At 45.4% G+C, this 23,972-nt stretch overlaps 1 long non-coding RNA gene and 1 pseudogene across 2 annotated transcripts in view; one reads left to right on the forward strand and one right to left on the reverse strand.

Moving 5' to 3' along the window:
* LOC311117159 (NLR family CARD domain-containing protein 3-like) overlaps positions 1 to 145 on the forward strand; it is a 7,161-nt pseudogene extending 7,016 nt beyond the window's left edge. The window contains exon 6 of the transcript in view: positions 1 to 145. This exon is cut by the window's left edge and continues 516 nt beyond it. The product of the transcript in view is annotated as an NLR family CARD domain-containing protein 3-like (transcript).
* A 59-nt stretch (positions 146 to 204) lies between these two features.
* Positions 205 to 3,485, reverse strand: LOC311117157. Its single transcript, XR_014611573.1, has 3 exons — positions 3,461 to 3,485; positions 349 to 433; positions 205 to 258 (listed from the first exon to the last, which is right to left on the reverse strand). It is a non-coding gene; the product is annotated as an uncharacterized lncRNA (long non-coding RNA).
* Between the last annotated feature and the right edge of the window lie 20,487 nt (positions 3,486 to 23,972).

Consider the following 23,972-nt stretch of genomic DNA (forward strand, 5'->3'; position numbering starts at 1 on the left):
CCCTGTAAATAATAACCATGGTAACACTGACACACACACACACACACACACTGGACACACACACACCCACTGGACACACACTGGACACACACACACACTGGACACAAACACTGGATACACACACACACACACTGGAAACACACACACACACTGGACACACACACACATACACACTGGACACACACACCTGACACACACACTGGACACACACACCTGACACACACACTGGACACATACACACACACTGGACACACACACCTGACACACACACTGGACACACACACACCCACTGGACACACACTGGACACACACACACACTGGACACAAACACTGGATACACACACACACACACTGGACACACACACACACACTGGACACACACACACATACACACTGGACACACACACCTGACACACACACTGGACACACACACCTGACACACACACTGGACACATACACACACACTGGACACACACTGGACACACACACACACACACTGGACACACACACACTGGACACACACACACACACACACACACTGGACACACACACTGGATACACAAACACAATGGACACACACACACTGATCACACACACACACTGAACACACACACGCTGAACACACACACACACACACACACACACACACACTGGACACACACACACTAAACATACACGCTGGATACACACACACACTGAACACACACACGCTGAACAAACACACACACTGGACACACACACACACACACACTGAACACACACACACACACTGGACACACACACACTGGACACACACACACACTGGACACACACACACTGGACACACACACACACTGGACACGCATCCACACACACACACACATACACACACACTGGATTCACACACACACACACACACACTGGACACACACATCCATACACATTGGACACACACACACTGAACACACACACACACTGGACAGACATACACTGGACAGACACACACTGGAAACACACACACTCACACACTGAACACACACACATACTGGACACACACACACACACTGGACACACACACACTGGACACACACACACTGGACACACACACACACTGGACACACACACACACAAACACTGGACACACACACACACACACACACTGGACACATACATACACACACACTGGACACACACTCCCACTGGACACACACACACACACACACACACACACAACTGGAGAAACACACACACTGGAAACACACACTCTGGACAAAAACACACACACACACACATACACTGGATCACACACACACACACACACACACACTCACACTGGAGACACACACACACACACTGGACACACACACACACACACACACACACACTGACAAACACACACACTGACACACACACACACACTGGACACACACACACACTGGACACACACACACACATACTGAACACACACACACACTGGACACACACACTGACACACAAACACACTTGATACACACACACTGACACTGAACACACACACATACTGGACACACACACACACACTGGACACACACACACTGGACACACACACACTGGACACACACACACACTGGACACACACACACACAAACACTGGACACACACACACACACACACACTGGACACATACATACACACACACTGGACACACACTCCCACTGGACACACACACACACACACACACACACACACACACACACACACACACACACACACACACACACACACAACTGGAGAAACACACACACTGGAAACACACACTCTGGACAAAAACACACACACTGGACAGACATACACTGGACAGACACACACTGGAAACACACACACTCACACACTGAACACACACACATACTGGACACACACACACACACTGGACACACACACACTGGACACACACACACTGGACACACACACACACTGGACACACACACACACAAACACTGGACACACACACACACACACACACTGGACACATACATACACACACACTGGACACACACTCCCACTGGACACACACACACACACACACACACACACACACACACACACACACACACACACAACTGGAGAAACACACACACTGGAAACACACACTCTGGACAAAAACACACACACACACACATACACTGGATCACACACACACACACACACACACACTCACACTGGAGACACACACACACACACTGGACACACACACACACACACACACACACACACTGACAAACACACACACTGACACACACACACACACTGGACACACACACACACTGGACACACACACACACATACTGAACACACACACACACTGGACACACACACTGACACACAAACACACTTGATACACACACACTGACACTGAACACACACACATACTGGACACACACACACACACTGGACACACACACACTGGACACACACACACTGGACACACACACACACTGGACACACACACACACAAACACTGGACACACACACACACACACACACTGGACACATACATACACACACACTGGACACACACTCCCACTGGACACACACACACACACACACACACACACACACACACACACACACACACACACACACACACACACACACACACACACACAACTGGAGAAACACACACACTGGAAACACACACTCTGGACAAAAACACACACACACACACATACACTGGATCACACACACACACACACACACACACTCACACTGGAGACACACACACACACACTGGAGACACACACACATACACTTGACACACACACACACACACACACACTGACAAACACACACACTGACACACACACACACACTGGACACACACACACACTGGACACACACACACACATACTGAACACACACACACACTGGACACACACACTGACACACAAACACACTTGATACACACACACTGTACACACACACAAACACACACACACACACACACACACACACACACACACACACACTGACACACTGGACACACACACACACACTGGACACTCACACACACACTGGACATACAAACACACTTGATACACACACACTGTACACACACACACACACACACACACACACACACACACACACACACACACACACACTGGACACACAAACACACTTGATACACACACACTGTACACACACACACACACACACACACACACTCACACTGACACACTGAACAAACACACACACTGACACACTGAACACACACACACTGGACACACACACTGACATACACTGGACAAACAAACACACTTGATACACACACACTATACACACACACACACACATACACACACACACACACACACACACTGAACAAACACACTGAACACACACACACACACACACACCGGACAAACAAACACTGGACAAACACACCCACACACTGGACACTGTACACACATACACACACTGACAAACAAACACACTGACACACACACACACTGGACGCACACACACACTGGACACACACACTGAACAAACACACCGGACACTCACACACACACACTGGACACACACACTGACACCGGACAAACAAACACTGGACATACACACACACACACACAGGACACACATACATTGATCACACAAACTGGACAAACACACCCACACACTGGACACTGTACACACATACACACTGACAAACACACACTCTGGACACACACACTGGACACACACACTGAACACACACACACTGGACACACACACACACTGGACACACACACACTGGACACACACATACACACACAGAGGACACAAACACACTGGACACACACACACACACTGGACAAACACACACACACACACACACTGGACACACACACACACACTGGACACACACACACTGGAAACACACACTCACACACACTGGACACACACACACACACACACACACAGTAAACACACACAGGACACACACACACACTGGACACACAAACACACACACCTGACACACACACACAGGACACACACACACACACACACACTCACACACACTGGACACACACACACACACACAGGACACATACACACACTGGACACACACACACACACACACACACACACACACACACACTGGACACACACAAACACACACACACACACTGGACACACACACTGGACACACACACATACGCTGGACACACACACACACACTGGACACACACACACTGGACACACACAAACACACACACACACACACACACAGGACACACACACACACACACACACACTGGACACACACACACACAGGACATACATACACACACACACACACACACTCTCACACACACTGGACACACACACACACACTGGACACACACACTCACACACACTGGACACACACACAGACACTGGACACACACAAATACACACTTACACACACACTCACACACACTGGACACACACACACACACTGGACACACACACACTGGACACACACAAACACACACACACACACACACACAGGACACACACACACACACACACTGGACACACACACACACAGGACATACATACACACACACACACACACACTCTCACACACACTGGACACACACACACACACTGGACACACACACACTGGACACACACAAACACACACACACAGAGGACGCACACACATACGCTGGACACACACACACTGGACACACACACAAACACACACTCACACTGGACACACACACACATACACACAGGACACACACACCTGACACACACACACACAGGACACACACACTGGACACACACACACTGGACACACACACACATACACACTGGACACACACACCTGACACACACACTGGACACACACACCTGACACACACACTGGACACACACTGGACACACACACACACTGGACACACACACACACTGGACACACACACACTGGACACACACACACTGGACACACACACACACACACACACACACTGGACACACACACTGGATACACAAACACAATGGACACACACACACTGATCACACACACACACTGAACACACACACGCTGAACACACACACACACACACACACACTGGACACACACACACTAAACATACACGCTGGATACACACACACACTGAACACACACACGCTGAACAAACACACACACTGGACACACACACACACACACACACTGAACACACACACACACACTGGACACACACACACTGGACACACACACACACTGGACACACACACACTGGACACACACACACACTGGACACGCATCCACACACACACACACATACACACACACTGGATTCACACACACACACTGGACACACACATCCATACACATTGGACACACACACACTGAACACACACACACACTGGACACACACACACACTGGACAAACATACACAGGACTCACACACACACACACACTGGACAGACATACACTGGACAGACACACACTGGATTCACACACACACACACACACACTGGACACACACATCCATACACATTGGACACACACACACTGAACACACACACACATTGAACACACACACACACAGGACACACACATACACACACACACACACTGGACAAACACACACTGGACACACACACACACACACAAACACACACTGCACACATTTCCATGTGTTGGATTTTGATGAAAGGAAATCCCATATAGCCTACTGGACAGGACTTTGCTATGGCATCTTCTGTTTGGGTGTCTCAGGTCAGGTCTGAGCCATGATCAGAATGTGTCTCTGTGTCTATTTCCAGCCCTGCCATTTCTACCTGTCCTGATCTAGTGTTTCACCCCTGACCTCCTCACACCGTCTCACTGTCCATGTCTGCTTTTAGCTCCCACCTCTACTTCACTGTGTTATAATGGACCTTATGCTTGTTATGTCACCTCTGGAACCAGTTATCAAACATACTGACCTTTCTGACCCTATCCCATGGCCCTACTTTCTACAACTGAACATTTCAATTCCTCTGTGAGTTTTGTTTAGTGTCCATTTACTTATGTATGTATTTGTTGTATATTGGGGTTGTGCTGCAGAGCATCATGGGGGTTTGTATGTGTTGAGATGATCATATTCCAGATAAATGGTTGAACTGATTCCTGTCTCCTGTCTCATCATTATTGAATTATTATAGAGACGTGGTTATGAAACCCACGAGACATAACAAAAGATTGGTGATGAGTAAGTCTGAATCTACAGGAACTATTCTGTCTGGAAGAAGTGGGTTTTTACAACTGTTTAAAACTGTTATTTTCTGTGGTCCAGAAAAGGCTAATGTTAGCACAGTGTATTGCTAGCAGAGGCAGGTGCATAGTCGAGCTAGCTAAGAGAGAGAGTTAACCAGTGGTGTAAAGTACTTAAGTAAAAATACTTTAAAGTACTACTTAAGTAGTTTTTGGGGTATCTGTACTTGACTTTACTATTTATATTTTTGACTACTTTTACTTTCACTTCACTACATTCCTAAAGAAAAGAATGTACTTTTTACTCCATACATTTTCCCTGACACCCAAAAGTACTTGTTACATTTTGAATGCTTAGCAGGACAGAAAATGGTCCAATTCAGATTGATGAGGGAAAAAAAACAGTTTAATCAATTTTAGAATAAGCTTTAACGTAACAAAATGTGGAAAAAGTCAAGGGGTCTGAATACTTTCCGAAAGCACTGTGTAACTATACTCTATATATACAGCAGTATGTGGACACCCTTTCAAATTAGTGGTTTTGGATATTTCAGCCACACCCGTTGCTGACAGGTGCATAAAATCGAGCACACAGCCATGCAATCTCCATAGACACTAAGCGGTCCCGTTCTGTGAGCTTGTGTGGCCTACAACTTCGTGGCTGAGCCGTTGTTGCTCCTAGACGTTTCCACTTCACAATAAAAGCACTTACAGTTCACCGGGGCAGCTCTAGCAGGGCATAAATGTGACTTGTTGGAAAGGTGGCATCCTATGACGGTGCCACGTTGAAAGTCACTGAGCTCTTCAGTATGGGACATTCTACTGCTAATGTTTGTCTATGGAGATTGCATGGCGGTGTGCTCGCTTTGATACATCTGTCAGCAACGGGTGTGGCTGAAATAGCAGAATCCACTAATTTGAAGTGGTGTCCACATACTTTTGTATATATAGTGTATTTCCCTGGTATATTACTCATGTCCCACCAGTCCAGTTATGCTGCTCTGGCGCCATCCAGTGGACAGCTGGGAACACAACTTCAACTCCATTACATTCAATGTATCCCACAAAGTGCCACTTGGCTGGACAAAGCAGTCTGAATGGAAATCAGGTACATATATGAAATCAAGCAGACACACAGCCTTACATGTCATATCACTGAGTCTCAGTTTAAATCACGGTTTAAACATAACAAGTCATTGCAAGTGAAAACATTTCTCAATTAGGTTTTAGGTTTTATTTATTCACACCAAAGAAAATAAGTGAAAGACAAAACACTGCAGATAAATAAACAGGTAAAAACGGTGTTCAGGTGAGGCTGGAAGCCCAAAAGGCCTGATATGAAAATAAACAGGTAAAAACGGTGTTCAGGTGAGGCTGGAATCGCAAAATGGCTGATATGAAAATAAACAGGTAAAAACGGTGTTCAGGTGAGACTGGAAGAAAAAACATGTTTGATTATGTATGTGTGTGAGAGAGAATCAGGCTACATGGAGGATTATTGGGTAGTTTGGTTCATCAGGCTGACCCCCAGTCTTCATGGAGGGGATTATTGGGTAGTTCGGTTCATCAGGCTGACCCCCAGTCTTCATGGAGTGGATTATTGGGTAGTTTGGTACATCAGGCTGACCCCCAGTCTTCATGGAGGGGATTATTGGGTAGTTTGGTTCATCAGGCTGACCCCCAGTCTTCATGGAGGGGATTATTGGGTAGTTTGGTTCATCAGGCTGACCCCCAGTCTTCATGGAGGGGATTATTGAGAGTCCAGCATGTCAGGGGATGAGGTGAGGGGTGGGGGGTGAGAGCAGCAGTGGGGGATGGGTAGCTAGTCCTTGATTGGCTGTAGTCCTGGGAGCCACAACTGCCAAGAGAAATTCAATCTACCCTTTTTATCAGCCAAGCCAACATACTGTTTTACACACCCTTTGTGTTTACTGTTAATATTTATATTTAAAATCAACATAGTTGTCACCATATTTGCTAAAGTAACATCATAGTCGGCATAGCTAATAGAACTAACGCATTAGTAAACCCGCTACAATCATGCAGTAACGTTACAGTGTACAGTCAGTAAGCAGTTACACCGGCAGGCCCCAGTGGCAATACATTTGTAAAACCAAAAGCTTACCTTGACTTGGAAGAGTTCCAGTGTTGTGTTGGATAGTCATTACCAGCCAGCTAACATAGCATCCATCTGTTTGAGCAGAGTGTTTCAGTAGGCTAAACTAGCTAGCTGCATTTGCTAGCTAAGTAAGTAAAACTGAAAAAACATGACAGTCTTTCTCTCTCTCTACTCACCACATTTTATGCACTGTAGTGCTAGCTAGCTGTAGCTTATGCTTTCAGTACTAGATTCATTCTCTGGTCCTTTGATTGGGTGGACAACATGTTTGTTCATGCTGCAAGAGCTCTGATAGGTTGGAGGACGTCCTCCTGTCATAGTTACTGTGTAAGTCTATGGAAGGGGGTGAGGACCATGAGCCTCCTAGGTTTTGTATTGAAGTCAATGTACCCAGAGGAGGACGGAAGCTAGCTGTCCTCCGGCTACACCATGGTGCTACCCTACAGAGTGCTGTTGAGGCTACTGCAGACCTTCTTTGCAAAATAATGTGTTTTAAATCATTATTTGGTGATATGTGATTATATTTAGTATAGTTTTATCTAAAAATGATTTTATTTTTATGAAATTCAGTGAGGAGGATGGTCCTCCCCTTCCTCCTCTGAGGAGCCTCCAGATCACTGACTTCCTGAAATGTTCGAGGGACCTCGTTGGGTACCTCCCCTCTTTCCCAAAGAGGAGGAAGAAGGGAGAGAACCCAGTTGTCATCTGCTTCTTGGTCCTCAGCCCAAACATGATGGACTCTAAACATTCAGGCCACCTTTCAGGCTGCTCATCCACCAGAGGGTCCTGAAAATACAAGTACAATTGTTGGACATCTGACAGACATGGTAGAGGCCAGATTGTACATCTCAATACTTAGAATGTATAGCAGGTTGTCACTGTATACAGTCTTAGTACCTACCTTTGAACGGTTCCATTCATACACCTGGTGAAGTAGTCCCCCATTGTGCAGATGTAGGTATTGTTACCACTGTTGGGTACAAGTGGCCGCACCAGGTCCATTCCCACCAACTCCCAGGGTTCTGAGGTCTGAAAAATAATTCCATACTTTGCCTTAATAACTGACGGCTAGTGTTGATATTTATCGCTTTTTAAATCATTGACATTGGGATGATTCATAGACAGCTCCATCATTATAATTGTACCTTCACAGATGTATAATTCACTTCCTGAATGGCACAGCCAGAATTCCACCTCTGCCTTCTGTTCAACAATAGGTCTTTCCCCTGGCAGTTAGGACATCGGGACACCTCTCCCTTCTGTTTAACAATAGGTCTTTCCCCTGGCAGTTAGGACATTGGGACACCTCTCCCTTCTGTTTAACAATAGGTCTTTCCCCTGGCAGTTAGGACATTGGGACACCTCTCCCTTCTGTTTAACAATAGGTCTTTCCCCTGGCAGTTAGGACATTGGGACACCTCTGCCTTCTGTTTAACAATAGGTATTTCCCCTGGCAGTTAGGACATCGGGACACCTCTCCCTTCTGTTTAACAATAGGTCTTTCCTCTGGCACCTTAAGAGAAGATACATACAAGACGTGTGGCATTGTTGAAGCCTCCTCATTTTCTCTAAGGACACCAAATCAACTAAATGCACTTCATCTCCATGAATAACAATGAACAAGCAGAGTTTGACTCAAAGGTGTGTGACCATTAACATTGGCTACATATCCATTGTCCTTCTACCAAAGTGTGGACTTGCACATTTCTGTGGTCCTCTGTAGCTCAGCTGGTAGAGCACGGCGCTTGTAACGCCAAGGTAGTGGGTTCGATCCCCGGGACCACCCATACACAAAAATGTATGCACGCATGACTGTAAGTCGCTTTGGATAAAAGCGTCTGCTAAATGGCATATTATTATTATTATTATTATATTCTGGTCTAAGGGATTTACTAATGGTGTAAAGTAGCTCAAACCAATTTCAGGTGGCTTCATCAACATTTTGGCCAGGGCCCACAGGGTTCCATAGGGTTCCATAGGGTTCCACAGGGTTCTACAGGGTTCCATAGGGTTCCACAGGGTTCCACAGGGTTCCACAGGGTTCCATAGGGTTCCATTGGGTTCCACAGAGTTCCATAGGGTTCTATAGGGTTCTATAGGGTTCCATAGGGTTCCATAGGGTTCCATATGGTTCCATACGGTCCCACAGGGTTCCATAAGGTCCCACAGGGTTCCACAGGGTCCCACAGGGTTCTGGTCAAATGTAGTGTATTATACAGGGCAAAGTTATAAGGAATATGGTGCCCTTTGGGACGCATTCCTCCAGTTGAGCCCCACCCTGCCTATTGTAAATCATTTCTCCATCCCATTCCTCCAGTTGAGCCCCACCCTGCCTATTGTAAATCATTTCTCCATCCCATTCCTCCCGTTGAGCCCCACCCTGCCTATTGTAAATCATTTCTCCATCCCATTCCTCCCGTTGAGCCCCACCCAGCCTATTGTAAATCATTTCTCCATCCCATTCCTCCAGTTGAGCCCCACCCTGCCTATTGTAAATCATTTCTCCATCCCATTCCTCCCGTTGAGCCCCACCCTGCCTATTGTAAATCATTTCTCCATCCCATTCCTCCCGTTGAGCCCCACCCTGCCTATTGTAAATCATTTCTCCATCCCATTCCTCCAGCTGAGCCCCACCCTGCCTATTGTAAATCATTTCTCCATCCCATTCCTCCAGGAGCCCCACCCTGCCTATTGTAAATAATTTCTCCATCCCATTCCTCCAGGAGCCCCACCCTGCCTATTGTAAATCATTTCTCCATCCCATTCCTCCAGGAGCCCCACCCTGCCTATTGTAAATCATTTCTCCATCCCATTCCTCCAGTTGAGCAAATGAAGAGGAAAGTCTGTGACTATAATTAATGTAGTAAATGAATCTTCCCGTCAATAACTTATTTTGATAAACTTCCTTTATTGTATAGGTGTGTGTCGCTTTGGATGGTTTAACAAAACATTCATTCAGCCAAGAAATCCATCTTTTCATTGATGGAATATTCAATAGACTGAATATTCATGTACTAATGAGATGAATGAGTTGCATTTCAGTCATGTGTGGTGTTGTTGCCATTCAGCCACATCTAGCCTTGGTGTGGAACAACTGATAACTGACTAAATACCTCAGCCTTAGGAAATCACTGGGGAAAGAAGTCACACTTCCACTTTTCACTCATCTCTATTTGACTTGCTGTAATACAGAGATACAGGCCGTATTAAATCATACATTACATCTCTAACCAGAGATACAGGCCGTATTAAATCATACATTACATCTCTAACCAGAGATACAGGCCGTATTAAATCATACATTACATCTCTAACCAGAGATACAGGCCGTATTAAATCATACATTACATCTCTAACCAGAGATACAGGCCGTATTAAATCATACATTACATCTCTAACCAGAGATACAGGCCGTATTAAATCATACATTACATCTCTAACCAGAGATACAGGCCGTATTAAATCATACATTACATCTCTAACCAGAGATACAGGCCGTATTAAATCATACATTACATCTCTAACCAGAGATACAGGCCGTATTAAATCATACATTACATCTCTAACCAGAGATACAGGCCGTATTAAATCATACATTACATCTCTAACCAGAGATACAGGCCGTATTAAATCATACATTACATCTCTAACCAGAGCTACAGGCCGTATTAAATCATACATTACATCTCTAACCAGAGATACAGGCCGTATTAAATCATACATTACATCTCTAACCAGAGATACAGGCCGTATTAAATCATACATTACATCTCTAAACAGAGATACAGGCCGTATTAAATCATACATTACATCTCTAACCAGAGATACAGGCCGTATTAAATCATACATTACATCTCTAACCAGAGATACAGGCCGTATTAAATCATACATTACATCTCTAAACAGAGATACAGGCCGTATTAAATCATACATTACATCTCTAACCAGAGATACAGGCCGTATTAAATCATACATTACATCTCTAACCAGAGATACAGGCCGTATTAAATCATACATTACATCTCTAACCAGAGATACAGGCCGTATTAAATCATACATTACATCTCTAACCAGAGATACAGGCCGTATTAAATCATACATTACATCTCTAACCAGAGATACAGGCCGTATTAAATCATACATTACATCTCTAACCAGAGATACAGGCCGTATTAAATCATACATTACATCTCTAACCAGAGATACAGGCCGTATTAAATCATACATTACATCTCTAACCAGAGATACAGGCCGTATTAAATCATACATTACATCTCTAACCAGAGATACAGGCCGTATTAAATCATACATTACATCTCTAACCAGAGATACAGGCCGTATTAAATCATACATTACATCTCTAACCAGAGATACAGGCCGTATTAAATCATACATTACATCTCTAACCAGAGATACAGGCCGTATTAAATCATACATTACATCTCTAACCAGAGATACAGGCCGTATTAAATCATACATTACATCTCTAACTTGAGATACAGGTCGTATTAAATCATACATTACATCTCTAACCAGAGATACAGGCCGTATTAAATCATACATTACATCTCTAACCAGAGATACAGGCCGTATTAAATCATACATTACATCTCTAACCAGAGATACAGGCTGTATTAAATCATACATTACATCTCTAACCAGAGATACAGGCCGTATTAAATCATACATTACATCTCTAACTTGAGATACAGGTCGTATTAAATCATACATTACATCTCTAACCAGAGATACAGGCCGTATTAAATCATACATTACATCTCTAACCAGAGATACAGGCCGTATTAAATCATACATTACATCTCTAACCAGAGATACAGGCTGTATTAAATCATACATTACATCTCTAACCAGAGATACAGGCCGTATTAAATCATACATTACATCTCTAACCTTTTCTTCATTTTGTCTTCATTGAAAATGAAAGCATTGTCTTCCTTTATTCCCCATTTCAATAAGTAAAGAGCAATACCAGTTTTAATGGCCAGCAGGCTCTGACAAGATCCAGAAACTATTAACATTTCAAGACCCTATGGTCAGATGGATTTTCATAACGACCTCACGGTAAATAATAGAATCCAAGTATCTGGGTGGGAGGGGAGGGGGGAGGGGTCAGCGACTTGAGGGGGAGACAGATTCAGTGGAGGCAGCGACAGGCATGTAGCAGTTAGAGGGGTCCAGGTGGGATTGGACCAGGCACGTCCAGGTGTCAGGCCAGGGTGTCCTCAGTCACGGTCCTGGAGACTCAGCCCCTCCGGAAGGAGAGACAGAGAGAAAAGATGAGGGTTGGTGAGAGTATTTACTAAGACCATAGGACACCACATACACTGGGAGTAGAGACTAGTGAGACTAAGACCATAGGACACCACATACACCGGGAGTAGAGACTAGTGAGACCATAGGACACCACATACACTGGGAGTAGAGACTAGTGAGACTAAGACCATAGGACACCACATACACTGGGAGTAGAGACTAGTGAGACTAAGACCATAGGACACCACATACACTGGGAGTAGAGACTAGTGAGACTAAGACCATAGGACACCACATACACTGGGAGTAGAGACTAGTGAGACCATAGGACACCACATACACTGGGAGTAGAGACTAGTGAGACTAAGACCATAGGACACCACATACACTGGGAGTAGAGACTAGTGAGACCATAGGACACCACATACACTGGGAGTAGAGACTAGTGAGACTAAGACCATAGGACACCACATACACTGGGAGTAGAGACTAGTGAGACTAAGACCATAGGACACCACATACACTGGGAGTAGAGACTAGTGAGACTAAGACCATAGGACACCACATACACTGGGAGTAGAGACTAGTGAGACTAAGACCATAGGACACCACATACACTGGGAGTAGAGACTAGTGAGACTAAGACCATACGACACCACATACACTGGGAGTAGAGACTAGTGAGACCATAGGACACCACATACACTGGGAGTAGAGATTAGTGAAACCATAGGACACCACATACACTGGGAGTAGAGACTAGTGAGACCATAGGACACCACATACACTGGGAGTAGAGACTAGTGAGACTAAGACGATAGGACACCACATACACTGGGAGTAGAGACTAGTGAGACCATAGGACACCACATACACTGGGAGTAGAGACTAGTGAGACTAAGACCATAGGACACCACATACACTGGGAGTAGAGATTAGTGAGACTAGACCATAGGACACCACATACACTGGGAGTAGAGACTAGTGAGACCATAGGACACCACATACACTGGGAGTAGAGACTAGTGAGACTAAGACCATAGGACACCACATACACTGGGAGTAGAGACTAGTGAGACTAAGACCATAGGACACCACATACACTGGGAGTAGAGACTAGTGAGACTAAGACCATAGGACACCACATACACTGGGAGTAGAGACTAGTGAGACTAAGACCATAGGACACCACATACACTGGGAGTAGAGACTAGTGAGACCATAGGACACCACATACACTGGGAGTAGAGACTAGTGAGACTAAGACCATAGGAAACCACATACACTGGGAGTAGAGACTAGTGAGACCATAAGACACCACATACACTGGGAGTAGAGACTAGTGAGACCATAGGACACCACATACACTGGGAGTAGAGACTAGTGAGACCATAGGACACCACATACACTGGGAGTAGAGACTAGTGAGACCATAGGACACCACATACACTGGGAGTAGAGACTAGTGAGACTAAGACCATAGGACACCACATACACTGGGAGTAGAGACTAGTGAGACCATAGGACACCACATACACTGGGAGTAGAGACTAGTGAGACCATAGGACACCACATACACTGGGAGTAGAGACAAGTGAGACTAAGACCATAGGACACCACATACACTGGGAGTAGAGACTAGTGAGACCATAGGACACCACATACACTGGGAGTAGAGACTAGTGAGACTAAGACCATAGGACACCACATACACTGGGAGTAGAGACTAGTGAGACCATAGGACACCACATACACTGGGAGTAGAGACTAGTGAGACTAAGACCATAGGACACCACATACACTGGGAGTAGAGACTAGTGAGACTAAGACCATAGGACACCACATACACTGTGAGTAGAGACTAGTGAGACCATAGGACACCACATACACTGGGAGTAGAGACTAGTGAGACTAAGACCATAGGACACCACATACACCGGGAGTAGAGACTAGTGAGACCATAGGACACCACATACACTGGGAGTAGAGACTAGTGAGACTAAGACCATAGGACACCACATACACTGGGAGTAGAGACTAGTGAGACTAAGACCATAGGACACCACATACACTGGGAGTAGAGACTAGTGAGACTAAGACCATAGGACACCACATACACTGGGAGTAGAGACTAGTGAGACCATAGGACACCACATACACTGGGAGTAGAGACTAGTGAGACTAAGACCATAGGACACCACATACACTGGGAGTAGAGACTAGTGAGACCATAGGACACCACATACACTGGGAGTAGAGACTAGTGAGACTAAGACCATAGGACACCACATACACTGGGAGTAGAGACTAGTGAGACTAAGACCATAGGACACCACATACACTGGGAGTAGAGACTAGTGAGACTAAGACCATAGGACACCACATACACTGGGAGTAGAGACTAGTGAGACTAAGACCATAGGACACCACATACACTGGGAGTAGAGACTAGTGAGACTAAGACCATACGACACCACATACACTGGGAGTAGAGACTAGTGAGACCATAGGACACCACATACACTGGGAGTAGAGACTAGTGAAACCATAGGACACCACATACACTGGGAGTAGAGACTAGTGAGACCATAGGACACCACATACACTGGGAGTAGAGACTAGTGAGACTAAGACCATAGGACACCACATACACTGGGAGTAGAGACTAGTGAGACCATAAGACACCACATACACTGGGAGTAGAGACTAGTGAGACCATAGGACACCACATACACGGGGAGTAGAGACTAGTGAGACCATAGGACACCACATACACTGGGAGTAGAGACTAGTGAGACCATAGGACACCACATACACTGGGAGTAGAGACTAGTGAGACTAAGACCATAGAACACCACATACACTGGGAGTAGAGACTAGTGAGACCATATGACACCACATACACTGGGAGTAGAGACTAGTGAGACCATAGGACACCACATACACTGGGAGTAGAGACTAGTGAGACTAAGACCATAGGACACCACATACACTGGGAGTAGAGACTAGTGAGACCATAGGACACCACATACACTGGGAGTAGAGACTAGTGAGACTAAGACGATAGGACACCACATACACTGGGAGTAGAGACTAGTGAGACCATAGGACACCACATACACTGGGAGTAGAGACTAGTGAGACTAAGACCATAGGACACCACATACACTGGGAGTAGAGATTAGTGAGACTAAGACCATAGGACACCACATACACTGGGAGTAGAGACTAGTGAGACCATAGGACACCACATACACTGGGAGTAGAGACTAGTGAGACTAAGACCATAGGACACCACATACACTGGGGGTAGAGACTAGTGAGACTAAGACCATAGGACACCACATACACTGGGAGTAGAGACTAGTGAGACTAAGACCATAGGACACCACATACACTGGGAGTAGAGACTAGTGAGACTAAGACCATAGGACACCACATACACTGGGAGTAGAGACTAGTGAGACTAAGACCATAGGACACCACATACACTGGGAGTAGAGACTAGTGAGACTAAGACCATAGGACACCACATACACTGGGAGTAGAGACTAGTGAGACCATAGGACACCACATACACTGGGAGTAGAGACTAGTGAGACTAAGACCATAGGACACCACATACACTGGGAGTAGAGACTAGTGAGACTAAGACCATAGGACACCACATACACTGGGAGTAGAGACTAGTGAGACTAAGACCATACGACACCACATACACTGGGAGTAGAGACTAGTGAGACCATAGGACACCACATACACTGGGAGTAGAGACTAGTGAAACCATAGGACACCACATACACTGGGAGTAGAGACTAGTGAGACCATAGGACACCACATACACTGGGAGTAGAGACTAGTGAGACTAAGACCATAGGACACCACATACACTGGGAGTAGAGACTAGTGAGACCATAAGACACCACATACACTGGGAGTAGAGACTAGTGAGACCATAGGACACCACATACACGGGGAGTAGAGACTAGTGAGACTAAGACCATAGGACACCACATACACTGGGAGTAGAGACTAGTGAGACCATAGGACACCACATACACTGGGAGTAGAGACTAGTGAGACTAAGACGATAGGACACCACATACACTGGGAGTAGAGACTAGTGAGACCATAGGACACCACATACACTGGGAGTAGAGACTAGTGAGACTAAGACCATAGGACACCACATACACTGGGAGTAGAGATTAGTGAGACTAGACCATAGGACACCACATACACTGGGAGTAGAGACTAGTGAGACCATAGGACACCACATACACTGGGAGTAGAGACTAGTGAGACTAAGACCATAGGACACCACATACACTGGGAGTAGAGACTAGTGAGACTAAGACCATAGGACACCACATACACTGGGAGTAGAGACTAGTGAGACTAAGACCATAGGACACCACATACACTGGGAGTAGAGACTAGTGAGACTAAGACCATAGGACACCACATACACTGGGAGTAGAGACTAGTGAGACCATAGGACACCACATACACTGGGAGTAGAGACTAGTGAGACTAAGACCATAGGAAACCACATACACTGGGAGTAGAGACTAGTGAGACCATAAGACACCACATACACTGGGAGTAGAGACTAGTGAGACCATAGGACACCACATACACTGGGAGTAGAGACTAGTGAGACCATAGGACACCACATACACTGGGAGTAGAGACTAGTGAGACCATAGGACACCACATACACTGGGAGTAGAGACTAGTGAGACTAAGACCATAGGACACCACATACACTGGGAGTAGAGACTAGTGAGACCATAGGACACCACATACACTGGGAGTAGAGACTAGTGAGACCATAGGACACCACATACACTGGGAGTAGAGACAAGTGAGACTAAGACCATAGGACACCACATACACTGGGAGTAGAGACTAGTGAGACCATAGGACACCACATACACTGGGAGTAGAGACTAGTGAGACTAAGACCATAGGACACCACATACACTGGGAGTAGAGACTAGTGAGACCATAGGACACCACATACACTGGGAGTAGAGACTAGTGAGACTAAGACCATAGGACACCACATACACTGGGAGTAGAGACTAGTGAGACTAAGACCATAGGACACCACATACACTGTGAGTAGAGACTAGTGAGACCATAGGACACCACATACACTGGGAGTAGAGACTAGTGAGACTAAGACCATAGGACACCACATACACTGGGAGTAGAGACTAGTGAGACTAAGACCATAGGACACCACATACACTGGGAGTAGAGACTAGTGAGACCATAGGACACCACATACACTGGGAGTAGAGACTAGTGAGACCATAGGACACCACATACACTGGGAGTAGAGACTAGTGAGACTAAGACCATAGGACACCACATACACTGGGAGTAGAGACTAGTGAGACCATAGGACACCACATACACTGGGAGTAGAGACTAGTGAGACCATAGGACACCACATACACTGGGAGTAGAGACAAGTGAGACTAAGACCATAGGACACCACATACACTGGGAGTAGAGACTAGTGAGACCATAGGACACCACATACACTGGGAGTAGAGACTAGTGAGACTAAGACCATAGGACACCACATACACTGGGAGTAGAGACTAGTGAGACCATAGGACACCACATACACTGGGAGTAGAGACTAGTGAGACTAAGACCATAGGACACCACATACACTGGGAGTAGAGACTAGTGAGACTAAGACCATAGGACACCACATACACTGTGAGTAGAGACTAGTGAGACCATAGGACACCACATACACTGGGAGTAGAGACTAGTGAGACTAAGACCATAGGACACCACATACACTGGGAGTAGAGACTAGTGAGACTAAGACCATAGGACACCACATACACTGGGAGTAGAGACTAGTGAGACTAAGACCATAGGACACCACATACACTGGGAGTAGAGACTAGTGAGACTAAGACCATAGGACACCACATACACTGGGAGTAGAGACTAGTGAGACCATAGGACACCACATACACTGGGAGTAGAGACTAGTGAGACCATAGGACACCACATACACTGGGAGTAGAGACTAGTGAGACTAAGACCATAGGACACCACATACACTGGGAGTAGAGACTAGTGAGACCATAGGACACCACATACACTGGGAGTAGAGACTAGTGAGACTAAGACCATAGGACACCACATACACTGGGAGTAGAGACTAGTGAGACCATAGGACACCACATACACTGGGAGTAGAGACTAGTGAGACTAAGACCATAGGACACCACATACACTGGGAGTAGAGACTAATGAGACTAAGACCATACGACACCACATACACTGGGAGTAGAGACTAGTGAGACCATAGGACACCACATACACTGGGAGTAGAGACTAGTGAGACTAAGACCATAGGACACCACATACACTGGGAGTAGAGACTAATGAGACTAAGACCATACGACACCACATACACTGGGAGGAGAGACTAGTGAGACCATAGGACACCACATACACTGGGAGTAGAGACTAGTGAAACCATAGGATACCACATACACTGGGAGTAGAGACTAGTGAGACCATAGGACACCACATACACTGGGAGTAGAGACTAGTGAGACTAAGACCATAGGACACCACATACACTGGGAGTAGAGACTAGTGAGACTAAGACCATAGGACACCACATACACTGGGAGTAGAGACTAGTGAGACTAAGACCATAGGACACCACATACACTGGGAGTAGAGACTAGTGAGACTAAGACCATAGGACACCACATACACTGGGAGTAGAGACTAGTGAGACCATATGACACCACATACACTGGGAGTAGAGACTAGTGAGACCATAGGACACCACATACACTGGGAGTAGAGACTAGTGAGACTAAGACCATAGGACACCACATACACTGGGAGTAGAGACTAGTGAGACTAAGACCATAGGACACCACATACACTGGGAGTAGAGACTAGTGAGACTAAGACCATAGGACACCACATACACTGGGAGTAGAGACTAGTGAGACCATAGGACACCACATACACTGGGAGTAGAGACTAGTGAGACTAAGACCATAGGACACCACATACACTGGGAGTAGAGACTAGTGAGACTAAGACCATAGGACACCACATACACTGGGAGTAGAGACTAGTGAGACTAAGACCATAGGACACCACATACACTGGGAGTAGAGCCTAGTGAGACTAAGACCATAGGACACCACATACACTGGGAGTAGAGAATAATCAATAGTGTTGCTGTGGACACCGGATAATCTGACTAACACACACCTGTTTGACCTCTCTGGGATACTGTAGTACTACTTCTGTTCCTTTTCTGAGTCAATGCAGGAAGCATTCAATGTCCTGTGTTTGTGTTAACCATGGCAACCAGCATTGTAAATAAAGAGATGTGCAGAAAGATAATCAGAAAATTGCAGTAAATAGCGCCACAGTCAGGCAGAAAAGTCGGAATGTTCTATCATAAAGTGAGTACAATTAGTTTCCCTGGCTGATATTGCTTCTACATAGAAATACTATGAGAGTAAATGAATAGATGCCATTCACTGCTATAAACCTGTCTCCAATATAATCAGCTAGTTTACACAGACCCACCGCGGACCTTCGCGTGTAAAGGCCTTTTATGGTCTGTTTTGGCAACGAGCCCAGATGATCCCAATAATGTAGGTTGCCTAGTAACTGATGCCCTCCTCTGGTATGTTCTATTGTGAACTGTCTGGGACTCCTTGTTGTTTCTCTGTTTACTACTCAAACATATTTCACTGATTAAGTCTAAAACAAAATTAACTGCAAATATATTAGCGTAACTAGACTACACAGAACATGGCGGACCAACTGTAAAATGAGAGTATTTTATGGTATTAAAACGTGTCCCAGTCCAACATGCCTAGCTCTGCCCACTGGGGCCTGGTTGACGGAGCGCTCTCTGAAAGAAGTCCTCGTATCGTCGTATTCCACCGGATAGAGTTCTCTCATCACACCGGCAGTAGCAGTTCTGTCTCCTCATATTGATCCGTCATCAAGTAGCGTGTCCCCTTCACTGGATTAGGACGCGCTGTTTGAGAGCGTTGCTCTGAAAGTGCTGCTACTGCTGTCGGTGCTCTCCCCCGACATGCCCGCTCCAAATAGGCCATTTATCTTTTAATGCAGTCATCTCGCTTTTCATTTCAAGCGTCTTTTTTATCCTTCGCTTGCTTGTAACAATTGCAAAGACATTGGCAACGTTGTATTTGTAGTCCAACTTCGTTGTGAAGTTATCGGCGGTCACAGAGAGACAGATAAAACATGTAGATTTTTTGTTTAGTGGAGGTCTTCTGTGCATGAAGAGACGCAGTAGTGAAACAACGCATCTAACGACGCACTTGGCTGTTCTACGAGTGGTCTGAGGCAGTCGGTAAATAATGAGGGTTTTCAAGTGCACTTGAACTTTAGTAACGATGGTTTTTGGGGAAACAGCTCGGAGATTTAACAATGCTCCTACAAAGGTTCTACTGATAAACTTAGCCTTCAGATGCTTTTTGGGAAACCGGTCCTAGATGGTCTCCGTAGGAAATGTTGTGAAAAATATTGGGCTTAGGCTACATGCCCTGTTATTTAGACTTAACACCGATTTGTAGGTGATCAGTCCTGCTACTGATAGCCAATGGGAACTGATATGAACAGGTTTAGGCTGGTCATCTAGGATATGTAGACCATATCAGAAGTACAGTACCAGTCAAAAGTTTGGACACACCTACTCATTCCAGGGTTTTTCTTTATTTTTTTACATTACATATTTACATAGGGTCCAGAGTTTTACTGGTTAGGTTAACAGATAAGGAAAAACTCTGGGCCCCAGGAGGTAAAATTGCCCCTCTACTCTGGGACCTATGGTGCCACCAGTCTGCTTGCAGTTGTCAGTTATCGTCAGGTATGTGGATGATCAGGGCGTTATTCAGGAATGTTTCTTGGGCTACTTTGATGTGTCAAGTGGGCGAGATGCGAACTCTGTGTTTAACTTCACGCAGAAACATGTTGTTCAAACCTATGAGTGCGCAGCTGTAATGGAATGTATCTGCTATTTGTTTTTCCAGCTAAGTCCCCTCCTGTTCCCTGATTTAAGAGGTGATGACTGCTCCACTCTACTACCATTGTCAACTCTGTCCTGACATGAACTGAAGCCACGTCTCATGTGCCCGCTCATCCACTGGCACATTGGAATGTTTCCTCTCCAAGCACTGTGAGTACCCCTATCAATTTTCTCTCGTTACTGTATGTAGAGTCAATCACATACAGAAACACAATGACATTATTACACATCAATGGTTTTACTCCTTGCTTGGCCTGTCTCCTTCTCAGCTCTTTGGTCTCTAACTGTGTAGTGTGTTGTGTTGTTGTTTTTTGTCTTCCCAGTCAAATCCTGTCCTGCACTGAAGTCAAGCCTCTGAACACCTCAACACATGCCTCGTAACCTCATTCAACCACTGCTGTGATCCCTTCCCAACACTGTGGAAGTAGCCCTCTCATTCCCATTCCCCATAATATTGTACTATAAATGTCTTTATTAAATGCTTTAGGTTAAAATAATTACTCTTTGACGATTTTTGAAACACACTTTGACATCTCAGTGCGTTCCGCGCCTATACCGTGGGTCTCCCATCCTCCTTGATTTTTCAAGTCACCAGCCTCTGCTGCTTTGTTACCAGTACAGTAGAGGAAAGACCCTTCTTCTTGGATAGACAGTAGTATGAATACCTGTGTTACCAGTACAGTAGAGGAAATACTCTTCTTCTTGGATAGACAGTAGTATGAATACCTGTGTTACCAGTACAGTAGAGGAAAGACTCTTCTTCTTGGATAGACAGTAGTATGAATACCTGTGTTACCAGTACAGTAGAGGAAATACTCTTCTTCTTGGATAGACAGTAGTATGAATACCTGTGTTACCAGTACAGTAGAGGAAAGACTCTTCTTCTTGGATAGACAGTAGTATGAATACCTGTGTTACCAGTACAGTAGAGGAAATACTCTTCTTCTTGGATAGACAGTAGTATGAATACCTGTGTTACCAGTACAGTAGAGGAAAGACTCTTCTTCTTGGATAGACAGTAGTATGAATACCTGTGTTACCAGTACAGTAGAGGAAAGACTCTTCTTCTTGGATAGACAGTAGTATGAATACCTGTGTTACCAGTACAGTAGAGGAAAGACCCTTCTTCTTGACACGCCCCAGCAGCAGTGGATGCAGCAAGGTTGATCTGCTCCTGTTTGGGAGACATCCAACAGAAACCAACCACCTCACACTCCAGCCACTCCAGTTGGTCTTCATGCATTGTGGGAGGTCAGCAGGTACTTGGTCCACCTTCTAAGTTCCACTGATTTTGGTGGCCAGAAGGGTGACA

Source organism: Coregonus lavaretus (genome assembly GCF_964263955.1).
Source record: "Coregonus lavaretus genome assembly, contig: HAP1_SCAFFOLD_253, whole genome shotgun sequence".
NCBI lineage: Eukaryota > Metazoa > Chordata > Actinopteri > Salmoniformes > Salmonidae > Coregonus > Coregonus lavaretus.